Source organism: Pangasianodon hypophthalmus, chromosome 16 (assembly GCF_027358585.1).
Source record: "Pangasianodon hypophthalmus isolate fPanHyp1 chromosome 16, fPanHyp1.pri, whole genome shotgun sequence".
Lineage (NCBI taxonomy): Eukaryota > Metazoa > Chordata > Actinopteri > Siluriformes > Pangasiidae > Pangasianodon > Pangasianodon hypophthalmus.
Genome location: NC_069725.1, coordinates 3,445,005 through 3,459,215, shown reverse-complemented (window position 1 = coordinate 3,459,215; position 14,211 = coordinate 3,445,005). Strand labels below are relative to the sequence as shown.

Genomic DNA, 14,211 nt, shown 5'->3' with positions numbered 1-14,211 from the left:
GAATTCTGATCTTCCCTGTACACACACTCGCAGTAGATTTACGTACTTCAGACACACACACACACACACACACACAAACACTCAGAATCTGTTCATGCATGCAAATAGCTACTGTAAAACACCCACACATACTCGTTTAAGAGTTTCTTGTGTGTGACACACACCTTTATACACACCTCTCCCTGTACCAATCATCACAGTGATTCCAGTGTACACACACTCTTATAGTTTGTCACACACACACACACACACACACACACACACACACATACATACACACACACGGTGTCCTACCTCTGTGGGTGTCGTGCTGTAGTGAGGACTGGTGTGTCTGATCATTGAAACAGCCGGCAATGCTAAAGCTGATGCAAACATCCAACTCAGTCACACACTCTCTCCCTCCTCTCTCTATCTCTCTCTCTATCTCTCTCTCTCTCTCTCCCTCTATCCTCTATCTACTCTCGCTTCTGTCTCACCCACTGTCAGCATTCTCTCTTCTGCTCTCTCTCTCTCTTTCTAGCTTGAAAGCTTGGTCACCCTCTGCTGTTGATCACACACTCCTCTCTCTCTCACTCACTCACTCTCACACACACACACACACTCACACACACACACTTCAGCTTAGTCGCCCTCTGTGACCCTTACTATGTTTCTATCCCCCAGTCTCTCTCTCTCTCTCTCTCTTTCTCTCTCTCTCTCTCTCTCTCTCTCTCTCAGTACAGTATATAATTAGCCACAGCTCAGTCTCATTGTGGAAGAGAAGCTTCGCTTGGCAAGAAGCCCAGCAGCTTTTCTCATTAACCTCTCAGCTTGCACCTTATTGGTCCATGTGCCTCATGTCCCACCTACTGTGCCCTGTTATTGGCTGATACACTGCATGGGCCCTGCATAGACTGCTCCTATTGGCTGAGTGCTGTTTAAACCACAGAAATTACAAATGCATGTACAATGAGAACACTTTATAAATATAAGACGTATTAGGTTACATTTTCTATGCTAAATAAAGTGTTATTAAAAATGGTAATATGCTGACATTTAGATACTGAAGAACACAAAGGATAACAAGTTAATTAGTGAGAATTAACTTTATGCAGTCTGTCAAACTGATAACTGTCTAATAAACAATTCTGAATACTGAATTATTCGGAATTCAGAAACTGAATAATTCGATAAGTTTGTTTAAAATCCCCAGAAATGTCTAAAATAGACTACAAACACCTCTACATCTACAAACTCAGAATAATATCAGAAAATATTCAAATAAAAGGATATATTCATGCTTACCTGCTTGTTTACCTACCATCCTAAAAGCTAGCAGGCTAACTAACAGCTAGTGAACTAGCTCACACGTGATTTTAGTATCAGTCTAAAGCATCTTGAGCTGTATCATCGTATTCTCAGCTATTTATTTCACACTAGCCAAACCCGCTAATATACTGTATAACATTACCATAACAACCACAATTTGCTCCTAACTAAAATTAGCGAAGCTGGGTACTAGCTTGTTTAGCAAGTGTCACTTTCACTAAATGCTAAGCTTGTAACGTAAGATTTCCAACCTCAGACTAAAAAAAAAAAACTAAGAAGACACACCATCAATTTGCCATTTGCATTTGGAAAGTAAGGACAGTGTCCTTAACCCCGGAGTTCAGCAGGTGACGTCATTTAAAGATTCAAGATGGCCGCTCACATCGTCAACAGTAAATAAAGCACATCTTATCTACTTTTAAATGACATTATAGCAGTATTTGCTTTAGATCAATCAATGTACAGACACATGATCTGGTTAAATCTATAACACTGACATACAGTTCGCTGTCTTGAACGTAAATACATCATGAACTTATATTGCTAATCTTAGCTGGATAGCTTGTTGCTAATAAAAGACAAGTGTTCATGAAGGAATTAAATTTTTGTCCACTTTGTTACAAGGAAGGTCAAAAATGACGTAATTTTGAGTTATTACTTCCCAATTCTGAGTTAATTTGAATGCAGCCTAAGTTTCCAGGAACCATGTTGTCATCCTCTAATCTCACATGTGATTGGTCAAAAGGGGTAGAGCTTATTTTCTGACATCATAAACTGAGCTAAAGCATAGCCCCGCCCCCAAATGAGTTAGATGCAGTATTACTGAAAAAGTCTCTTTTTTTAATGTTAATAAATGTGACTTTTGAGCTGTGTCCAAGAGGGGTTAATCGTATAAAAATCTCGTTTTTGGGGTTCAGGAGGACAGACAGTGGAACTATTATTATTATCCAGTTACTATTATTCAAATAAATATTTGGAACAGCTGTACACACAAATTTAGCTTAAATTACAAACCTCAATAGAATTTTAACATGATTTCTCAGGTAAATTGTAAAAATGACATCATATAGCATATTTTAAATGGAAACGCTGATAACGCCTGACAAATGCTAGTAGGATGTTTTATCAATCCTTTTTTTTATATTATAGCACTTGCTGCATGCTATAGCTAAGCTACTTTGTGTGTGTGTGTATATATATATATATATATATATATATATGTATGTATGTATATACACACACACATATCTATCTATCTATCTATCTATACTGTATATATATATATATATATATATATGTATATATAAAATACAATTTGACTAAATTAAATCCAAACAAACACTGAAAGCAACACGTGCACAACAACAGGAGTGTGACTAGCACATGGTCATCTTACAGTCACATGCCACAATATGTGTGTGTGTGTGTGTGTGTGTGTGTGTCTGAGTCCGAGTCCTGAGTCTCATTTCCTCTCAACTTCTGTAACTCTCACTTCTGTGTCTCTCGCACGCTCAAACACACACATACACACACGTACACGCACACACACACACACACACACACACACACACACACATGAAGAGATCTAGTTTACAAAGGAAAGTCAAAACTGACTTTGTTGAGTTGTGACCTGTACATGTGCTTTGGAATGGTGGTCTTCAGAAGCACAACTTCCCCACAAAGCATTGCTGTAATATGAAAGTTTTAAAAAAACAACAACAAAACTTTATTTCTCCAAGTTAGCCAATGTTACACTGCATTAGTATTTAATGGCTAACTAACATTAATGTTACCTTTCCAACCATATCTGGTGTTAGTTAATATTAGGTAGGCTTTTTTAAAAATGTATGCAAGTGGACAACTTGGCATGATTTCCTCACGTTGTGCAGTTCTGAAGCGCTTCTTTTTTTTTTTTAATTTGAAAATCTGCATCTTGTGAAAATTGGAGCCAGAGCAGTGCGCAGTAGATACGGCCAGTCGGAAAGTGGGTCTGCCTCACACCTGCCCATATTAGTGATGGGCACTCTACTTGTTCATATTAGGAGCATGCAAGTTGTGAGATAATACCTGAGATGCAACTTAAGACAGCGCATCGGCTAACTCACAGTGGCAAGTACAACGTTATTAATTATCAAATGCTAAATTGTAGTTGTATAATTTTTGCAAATGTATTGATTAACCATTGTCAGGAAAAGATTTTAGAGCTTTGAGTCATGACTGACTAAGCTAGCATTTCCTAGCTAGCTGAGATTATCCATCATTTTAATCAAAGTAAGTATAAGTAGCTAATGTAAGGTACCAACCGAAAATATATTGGTAGCCGCAGTCAATATTTACTGTCAAAACAACCTATTATTTTTAAGTAAAAATCGCTGCTGTTGATAATTTTCACCAAGCTCTGACACACGTACCACCCTTCTGAATAGAGAAGTGCTCTTTTATGCGCCGCTTGTTCTGTCAGTGTAGTCTGTTTAAAAAGGACTGACTGGCTAACCTTACCAAGCTACTTTGAGTGTTAGCTAAGGTCATAAGGTCAATAAATTGTTATGAACTTTAGCTAGAGTTAGCTGCCTTGGTATATGCCATCACTTCCTTCATACATGTTGGTTTGCTAGTTATAATATTCAGTACAACGGGCTAGCTTAGACAAAATCAAAGATCAAAATGAGCAACTTACTGTAAAAAAAAAAAACTGTAAAGAACCACCCGCTCAGGGTCTCTTAGACAAGTTTACAGGAGAACAAGACATGGTTTTTCTACAAAACTGCCAAGAGCTTCAGGTCCATGTTGGAAAGTGTGTGCGTGTTCATGTCGCTCGACGGTCATGTCCAAAACTGTCAATCACCTCATCAACCACACCCCTTTATATATCATCAGATAATTCATTTAAGATGCATATATCATACAGAAAAATATTTGGGGAGATATCATGGGCAGCTGAACTTGTAAACATGTCAGAACGGTTCTCGAAAAATAATTTGTGTTGATGTAGCTTAAAATGTAAGTTTGGCTTGGTCTCATTTCACTAACATGGGAATGGGTGGGGTTAAAAATTATAGTGCAGCCAGCCACCAGAAGGCCTCAGAGACATTTTGGCTTGACTTTTAAGCCCCTATTACAACGTCCACCCACATATACTACAGTCACTGTGGAAAACAACAAGCTAGCTAGGAAGCTAGCTAGCTAAGTTAAGATCACTGTAGACTTCAAAAACATTGCAGACACCATTGCAATTGGATACAATTTCCTTTTAAATGGTAGCTAACACTTTTGATATCTAGTTTTATTACTCCAGCTCCTGCTTTTCTTTATGACAACTGATGGAACTGTGTTACTTTACTCCACTAACGAGTTAGCAAGCCAAATCGCCTGTATAGAGTGTGAGAGAAAATGAGTGTGTAAATCCCTAGGGAAATCACTGCAACTACACTGTTCTGATGTTCTTCCTGCCGGCATGTCAGTTTGTCTCTCTGTGCCAAACAGAAATCAATTACACTCTTACAAGGACTTTATTTCAGCTTCGATTAAGACACAGAGGCACGACAGGAAAACAAAATTCAGCAATAGACTGACTTAGCAAAGATTTGTGTACCAAAGAATGATTAGCAACTTATTTACAGTAATACACTTTTTGAAACTATTCTATCAAATCTATGCTCATTCTATCTAAATTTTTTTAATATTAAGCACTACTGAGCCATCATAAATGTTCATAATCTTCACTGTTAATGCTAGACATCTTGCTAACTATTGCTAACTATAAAACTATTTTGAATACAATCATAAAATGGCACGTGTGACGGCATGGTGCCACTCAGAAAAGTTTGAAAGGCGGGTTTTTGAGTTCACATAAGGCCCCAAAGACACACCTACCTGTTCTAGTCAAAGACACACCAATCAAAGACATTCCTACAAACACACACTTTGTCCCTACCAAAGACACGCCCAACAGTTCCAGTCAAAGACACACCCATCTGTCCCTTCTAAAGACATACCCACATGTCTCACCTAAAGACACACCCATCTGTCCCTCCTAAAGACACACCCATCTGTCCCTGATAAAGTCACACCCATCTGTCCCTGATAAAGACACACCCATCTGTCCCTGATTAAGGCACACCCATCTGTCCCTCCTAAAGACACACCCATCTGTCCCTGATAAAGTCACACCCATCTGTCCCTGATTAAGACACACCCATCTGTCCCTCCTAAAGACACACCCATCTGTCCCTCCTAAAGACACACTCATCTGTCCCTCCTAAAGACACACTCATCTGTCCCTCCTAAAGACATGCTCATCTGTCCCTGATAAAGACACACCCATCTGTCCCTGATAAAGACACACCCATCTGTCCCTGATTAAGACACACCCATCTGTCCCTCATAAAGACACACCCATCTGTCCCTGATAAAGACGCACCCATCTGTCCCTGATAAAGACGCACCCATCTGTCCCTGATAAAGACGCACCCATCTGTCCCTCGTAAAGTCACACCCATCTGTCCCTGCTAAAGACGTGATGTTTTTTCTTTATTGTGATATGCGATACGATGCAACATAAAAGAAAGTGACTATTAAAATTTAGAAAATTAAAAAAGATATTTGAATGAGAAGATGGCGAGCACTGAAATAAAATAAGAGTCTAGTATATTGCCAATATATTGCTGTATGAATAGTGCAACTGAAAATTTGGCTTAATTTAACAATATGGCTTCCAGTCTCATTATTGGGCAGCTTAAAAACAGCAGTTGATCCAGCACATCCTATTATTTTGAATTGTTGCATGCCAACAGTTAGGCTACATGTGTGCAACACTTAATTTATAAATGTCAAATTTATAAAATAATGCAAGTGATTTTGTTAATTCGAAGAATATGCTGACTGAGCACTCATCTGAGCAATATGCTGACCAAGCACTCCACTTACAGTCGACTTTAATTTAACTTATAATTTTATCCTGAAAAAAATATTTTTTCCTCTATACTTGTATTTTATTGAAACTCCGCCCCACATGTGTAACTCTCCTGTAACTTCTAAATAGTGCTTAAGTCTTAGGTCTGAATATTGATGTGCACAATTTCAGTATTAAATCCTCACTACATGTGCTTAACTCAACTTTCAATATGGGCCAGTGAAAGTATCTGACTCTTAAATATATTCATATGCTAATTAATCATTTTAATATTCAACTTCTTTTTGTAAGCGCTGTGTCTTTAAGTCTCTGATTCATGACTGAAATATCCTGACTTGCAACGAAAGTAAAAATATCGTATTGCATCGGATGCTAGAATGACCTGACCACGGTGAAGTAAAGTGCAACTATAGCTTTCTCTCTCTCTCACACACATACACACACACACACACGCACGCATACATCCTGTCACAGAAGAGAGAAACCAAAGCAGGGTGAAAAATGCTGACTCAGAAACACTCACTCAGGTTTTACACACACACACACACACACACACACTCGCACATGCACACGCACACACAAACGGAGTGAAGTTGTTGAGCCTGACCTCAAATACACTCAGGGGTCAGTTTTGATACTTTAAAACAATCTCTCTCTCACACACACACACACACATACTCACACACAGAAGCACAGACACACTTTTCCACGGTTTATTCTCCTTTTTGTTTCTATTGTTTTTTTCTCTTCTCTTTTTTCCTTTTCTTGTGTCTGTCTCTCATTTTCTCTCATTTTCTCTCTCTCTCTCTCTCTCTCTGTTTCTTTCACTACCTCTCCCCCCTCTCTCCCTCTCTCTCCCTCTCTTTTTTTGCGGCTAGTGTGTTCATTGCTATTTCCTCTGTAGTGATACATTACCCTGACAGAGGTGCTGTATTTTTAGCTTGAGCAGGTACACACACATACACACACACACACACACACACGTAAGGAAGGGCCATCTGTGCGCAGACGCTTATGCGAACAATTTTCACCTTTTGATGAAAGAGCTTGGAGAAGCTCGGTAAAGAAATCCTGGACTAAACATAGACTGTGTGTGCAGGCGTCTAAAAATAACGAGCATGACTAGATGTGTTAAGTTTAACACTCTCACCTGCGATGCATGCTGTGTGTAGAGGTGCATGTATGTGTGTCTGTCTTGGATAGTCTGTTCCAAATCATGCTCCAAGTGTGCACTTTGGTGCAAAGTCTTCTCAGGCAAGAAAGTGTAAAAACTAATGCACAGCAAAATAGCTCTACATTACACACCAATACAAAAAAGAAACTTAGCACATAACTAATAGCTGACCCACTTTACTATATATGTACACTGAAATTTATCCTATAATAAAGCTAATTCTATTATATAGTTTACTATTATAAAAATACCACAAACAGTTGTCGGACAGCAGCAATGGCAACAACTACAGTGTTTTTTTATCCAAAACACCTGGCAATAGGAAACAAATCCAAATCACTAGGCGAAGGTCAAAAACAAAGAACCAGCATTGGGTCAGGCGATGTGCAAGAGTACCCAAGAACAAGGCAAAAATCAGAAACAAGAAAACACACTAGGGTGAAAACCAGAAAAGAGAGACAAACATGAATACGTTTTGGTACGTCAAGTGAAAGGCCAGAGCTGAACGAATACGTCATGGCGTGAATGAGTGTGGAGCGTGGTTAAGTAGTATGTGGTGGTGCTTGAGTCCAGGTGTGTGCAATCAGTAATCGGGTGACTGTGAAGGTGACAGTGAACGTGGCATGTGGGTGTTGTAGTCCAAGGTGTCCATTTTTGTAGGCGGAGGTGCATTGTGGGAAGTGGAGTTCTGTGCTGATTGTGGTGTAGACATTACAGCAGTGGTATATATTAATACTATCATACTGGCATGCTTTACTATAATACTAACTAAAATGAACACTATAATGCAGCTAATTCTATTATATAAATAGCACAAATAGTAGATAGAACATATATTTATAATAGCATGTTGACACACTACTAATTAATACTTACTACCACTACTAATTAATACCAACAGTATACAGTATATATTAATATTATCATACTTGCATGCTGTACTGTAGTACACACTACGATTTATACTATAATAGAGCTAAATTCCATTATCTAACCTCTATTATATAACTACTACAAACAGTAGTATATACATATATATATATATATATATATATATATATATATATATATATATATATATATATATATATATATGTTAATACTACCATACTGACACACTATACTATAGAACACACTATAATTTACACTATAATATAGTTAATTCTATTAAAAATACCATAAACCATGGTATATATTAATACTATTCTTAATATTATATGTTAATACTGTTATTACTGTTATTACTATTAATCAAATATAGTCTATATATAGTATATATTCATTATTCACGTATATAGCATAGTATTCATACTATAACATACTAAAATGAAAGGTTTAATCAGTTCTTACGTATTTTTGCAAGTTTAGCACACATTTTTGAAATATTTATACTATTATACTGCAATATTACTACATACTAAAAACTACACTAAAGCTATTTGTTAATACACACTGAAATCAATACTACAATAGTACTAATATTAATAAACTGTTACTCTACACTATGTTGTCTACACTACAGTATGTTAGTATTATATTTTTCATACTATTAAAACAATTACAACACTGTTAATTATATATTCAGTATTACTATATAATAAAAACTATACTAATAGTATGCTGTTACTATTAGTACAATAAGATACACTAATAGCACTAATCATACACTAATAAGACACAATAATAGCTCGTTACAGGTTTAACACTTTACATGTACCATAATATTATGTACCACAATTCGGTACAATAATAAATAATAAATAATAATACTATTATTTTATACATTTGCTATATATTCTAAACTGTTAATACTAAAAAATGTATTACTACTATTACTACATTGTTATTATACCCTGTGAACTATACTATGGTAAATTGTACTACACATGATCACACACACACACACACACACACACACACACACTAAATGTCAGAGATATTGGCTGTTTCGGGAAGACACAAGGGATGAAATATTTGCAGTGTATGTTAATGTGTGGGTGGAGGGTGTGCATGTGTATGTGTGTGCATGTGTGTGTGTGTATGTGTGTGTGTGGTGTGTGTGTGTGTGTGTGTGTGTGTGTGTGTGTGAGTCAGAACTGAAGCTTTGCTCAAACCTCACATGTGTGTGGGCAGAGCCTCCAGATGGCTCCTCCTGCACCTCACAAATGTCACTCTGATAACGAAAGAGTGTGAGAAAAACAGGTATACACACACACACACACACACACACACACTTATATGTAAGAAGTCAATTAAATGAGTAGATAGATATGGAGCCAACTCATAGCCCATACACACACACACACACACACACACATATATATATATATATATAAATATATATACAATCGTCAAGATATTAAGAGAACGCACAGGAGCAGCCAGCTTTGCACACAGACTCTGTAGTGAAAATTTCCGGTTCTCACACCATCCTCAAATAATTAGCATATTGCAGCATATGAGACTGACAGGTTTAAGATACTGAGCTAATTTTATTATAATACATGAGTTTTATATGAAAGTACTGAGAAAATGGGACGTTTGGTCCCTACAAAGACCTAAATACATCTTGCACACACACACACACACACACACACTTACTATACTTGTGAGGACCTCTCACTGACATAACTATCAAAGCAGCTAATCAATGCTATGCTACACCTAAATCTAACTTTAACCATAACCTTGCCAAGCAAATGAAACCTTTTGCCTCTTTTAGTTTTTTATTTTTTTAAATAAAAGCTGCAGCTTGGACCTGCCAAATGTCAAAAAAACTGTCAGATATTCTTATTGCTGTGGGGACATTTGGTCCCTACAAGGATATAAAACCATGCCCACACACACACACACACACAAACACACATGAGAGAGAAAAAGAGGATCCAGTGTCACTGATTTATTTCCGAAACTTAAAGACAGAGTGTGACTGTCTTTGGCACCACTTCCCCAAATCTCTCACACATACTGTCACACTCTCTCATACACAGACTTACATAGGCCACACACTCTCTCTCTCTTTCTCACACACACACACACACACACACACACACACACACTGTCTGTAAGAAGATGCAACACTTCTCAGGAGCTGTAAGTATGGTGTGTGTGAAGGCTCTCCCGGCTCAGCGGTGAACTCACACACCTGTGTATGTCCTGAAGTGGAAACACACCTGCTGCAGTGACGACGTCCTGTCAGCACGGCCCGGGTGTTGGCACACTGCGCTAATGCTGCAAAAAAAGAAGAGAGAGAGCGAGAGAGAGAGCGGGTGAGAGAGAGAGAGAGAGATCTTGTAAGGAGAAATGATAAAAATTTGGACGATCTTCCAGGATGGTGAAATTTCTGCAGTTTGACTGACAGATGGTCTATAATGCATCACAGAACATCTACACACACCTCATGAAACACATAAACACAGAACCATTCCACATGGGCAAGTACATCAAGCATTCCCTAAACATTTGGACTCTTATGTTGTGTGATATAGAAAAACAGAAAATTGATGATGTAGAAAATTTATCTCCAGGAGCCACTTTATCCTGAACAGGAAGCTGGTGGATCTACAGCCTGTCCTATGAACACTGGATACAAGGCTGGAATACACCCTGGACGGGATGCCAGTATATTGCAGCTAGGCACAATTTAGCTTAGCCAATCCACCTGCTAGCATGTTTTTGGGAGGTGGAAGGAAACCAGAGAACCTGGAGGTAAACCCATGTGGACATGAAAATATGTGAAACTCCACACAGATGCTATCCTGAGCTAGGGATGGAACCCTAAACCCTGGAGCTGTAAGGCAGCTGATATTGAATATGTGTGATATTGAATGAAAGTACATAACAGTCTCTTCCAGGCAATTAACTCTTTTATGTGACTGAATCACTAATACATTTTATTGCCACAAACCTGAGGCACTGATATCGAGCTAGGTATGCAGTCTGCATTCCAGTTCATCACAGAGGTGTTCAGTGGGTCAGTTGCGGTCAGGGCTCTGTGCAGGACACTCGGGTTCTTCCACTCCCACCTTGGCAAACCATGTCTTCATTGTCATGCTGGAACAGGTTTGGGTCTCTTAGTTCCATTGTAATGCATACAAAGACATTCTACACAATTGTGTGTTTCCAACTTTGTGGCACCAGTTTGTGGAAGAACTACATAATGGTCAGGTGTCCACATACTTTTGGCCATATAGTGTATAATATGAATAAAATGTTTTAAGATGAATTACTGTTTTATAATATGGGACTTTAGTAAGCACTTTTCCTGGTCAGGGTCATGGTGGATCTGGCGTCTATCCCAGGAATGCTGGGTGTGAGGTGCGAATACACCAACTGGCATGTTTTGGGGATGTGGGAGAAAATGGAGAACCAGGAGAACCCACACAAACAAGGGAATTACATGCATAGAAACTCTGTAAACACAGACAGTAATCCAAGCTGAGGATCCGAGCAGGAACCCTGAAGGTGGCAACACAACCTACTGAGCTAGCGCTCCACCCAGCAGTTACACTGATTATGTTAAATATTGAGTAATCCATTACCATTTTTCATTTTTGTGCATATGGGTATTTGGCTACAAAATTACTTGAAATCGTTTCTAATTGTCTAATTTCATTAATGATGATGCTTCAGAAAAAAAGTGTAATTACCAAATAAAACAAGATTTTTAAAGGGGAGTAAATTAAAAGTTTTTAGACCACTACCTTGTTGATCTGATTGGTCGTAAGGTGTTGATCACTTTTCTATAACAGCAACTCTGACAGTAGTGCAGCTGCCAATCACAGGTTTATATAAACATGCTTGATCGAATATGTTGTTGTTTCTATAGTAACAGCTCATTCAAGGGGATTTGTATGGTGGATGATCAACATAATCAATTAAAACAGATTATCTATTAAAAAACAGATTAATTTGAATTGTATTGTTGTTTAATGAGGTAAAATGTATAATCATTGATATGATGAAGATTTCTGTAAGGAGATTTATGGAAGGAGTCTTCAGTTCCAGCACTTTTTAATTGCAAGGGCTTATTTTCAGCAGTAAAGCTGAAACTTTCAGTTTTCAGACACGGTCTTCAGGAACTTTCAGTCTCCAGGACAGAGGAGTTTATGCTTTGTGGTTTCTCTGTAACATGGCAAGCTGCATTTTGTTTGTCTTAATAACTTCAAGAGAGAGAAAAAAGAGAGGTTGGTGAGGCAACATCTGTTTACAGATGCTAGGGGAACTAACTCGTATTGCAGAAATGTAACTAGAAATGGATAATTATCACTTACTTTGGTATTTATAAATGAAGAATTGTAATCGTTAGCAAATTGTAGTGGCACAGAAGGAAAACTTTGGGATGTGTTGTTATTATATTCAGCTTCATGGCCCGACAGCATATCCTGTTGTCCTTTATTCCATATTTAGTGTAAATGTGTGTAATGTGTCAGTGTAGGAGTTATGAAAGGTACTGAATATGTTGAAGGGATGGGACGGTCCCCAAAAAATGAAACACAACTTAAGCACACCCACACTCATACACACTAGCTATGTTTCACACAAACAGGTTTAAGAGACCAGAAAACAATAAATATGCAATATAACATAGACAGTGCTTCATTCAAATAAACGTTAAAAAAATGATAATAAAATAAAATAGGAACTCACAGTATCGGGGCTTTGTCTTCAAAGGAGGCGTAGAGAGAGAGAGAGAGAGAGAGAGAGAGTATGTGTGTGTGTGTGTGTGTGTGTGTATGTGTGTGTGCGCGAGAACTTGTGAAATCCCCGCTCACTGAGAAGTGAGAGATTTCCTTCCTCACCACAAACTTTTATTCTCCTCCGATGATTCATTCACCCTCTCCTTTCATCTTTATATTCAACCTGTGTGTGTGTGTGTGTGTGTGTGTATGTTTGTGTGCGCGTGTGTAATATTTGTCTGAGACCAAATGCCACAGGTTTCAGAATGCTCTAGTGATGTGTTTCAGTGCTTTTTTCTAACATGAAACTTTACATGCTCGGATAAGTTTCACTAACAGATAAAACAAGTTAATTTAAAAAAATGCTATTCAAGTTTCTTTTCAGGCCGTTTTGAGTCTGAGAAGAACATGGTGAAATGAAATGGTTAAAAGTGATGGGTATGGCTTTCCTTCACGCAGACACAAAACCAGAATTTGTTTTGGAGGCAGAAAATGAAGAGAATTAGAGCTGCTTGTGTGACTTGACAGTATGCAGACATAGATAAAGTGGAACATCACATTCCTTGTTGGTGAATTTCACAAAAATACGCACTTTCTTTTTTTTTTAGTTACATTGCACCACTGGAATATTGGCAACGAAATATTTCATTTGTTCATTCATCTTCAATCACTTAAATCGGGGCTGCAGTGGTTCTGGATCCTATCCCGGGAACACTGGGCATGAGGTGGGAATACAGCCGGGATTGGAACGCCAGTCCGTCACAGGGCACCATGCACACACACACTCACACCTAGGGCCAATTTAGTGTAGCCAATCTAACTCCCTGTATGTTTTTTGGGACGTGGGAGAAAACCCAGAGGAAACCCACACGGACACGGGGAGGCCATCTGAAACTCCACACAGAGAGTAACCTGAGCTCGGGATCAATCCCAGGACCCTGGAGCTGTGACCCGCTGCACTGAAATATTTACAATCCTGATATTTGCTTACTAACAACTCTAATTTAACTTGCACTTTCTACTCCATGTTTGTTTTTCTCGCCCTCTCTCCAAACTTGTGAGCTGATAAAAAAAATGCTTGACATCACTTTCCACTTTTCTGAAAAGTTCAAGATTTTTCAGTTGAAAAGTTGACTGTG

At 38.2% G+C, this 14,211-nt stretch overlaps 1 protein-coding gene across 2 annotated transcripts in view; it reads right to left on the bottom strand.

The window, feature by feature from the left end:
* zmp:0000000926 (lysine-specific demethylase 6B) overlaps nucleotides 1-13,142 on the bottom strand; it is a 52,275-nt gene extending 39,133 nt beyond the window's left edge. Inside the window, exons 1-3 of one of the 2 annotated variants that reach the window (XM_026945014.3) lie at nucleotides 13,044-13,142; nucleotides 11,302-11,447; nucleotides 10,568-10,625 (exon numbers count right to left, since the gene is read on the bottom strand). The gene's annotated coding sequence lies outside the window, so the exon portion shown is untranslated. Of the gene's footprint in view, nucleotides 1-294; nucleotides 664-10,567; nucleotides 10,626-11,301; nucleotides 11,448-13,043 lie in introns of those variants that run through there. The other variant, XM_026945015.3, reaches the window with a different exon arrangement.
* Between the last annotated feature and the right edge of the window lie 1,069 nt (nucleotides 13,143-14,211).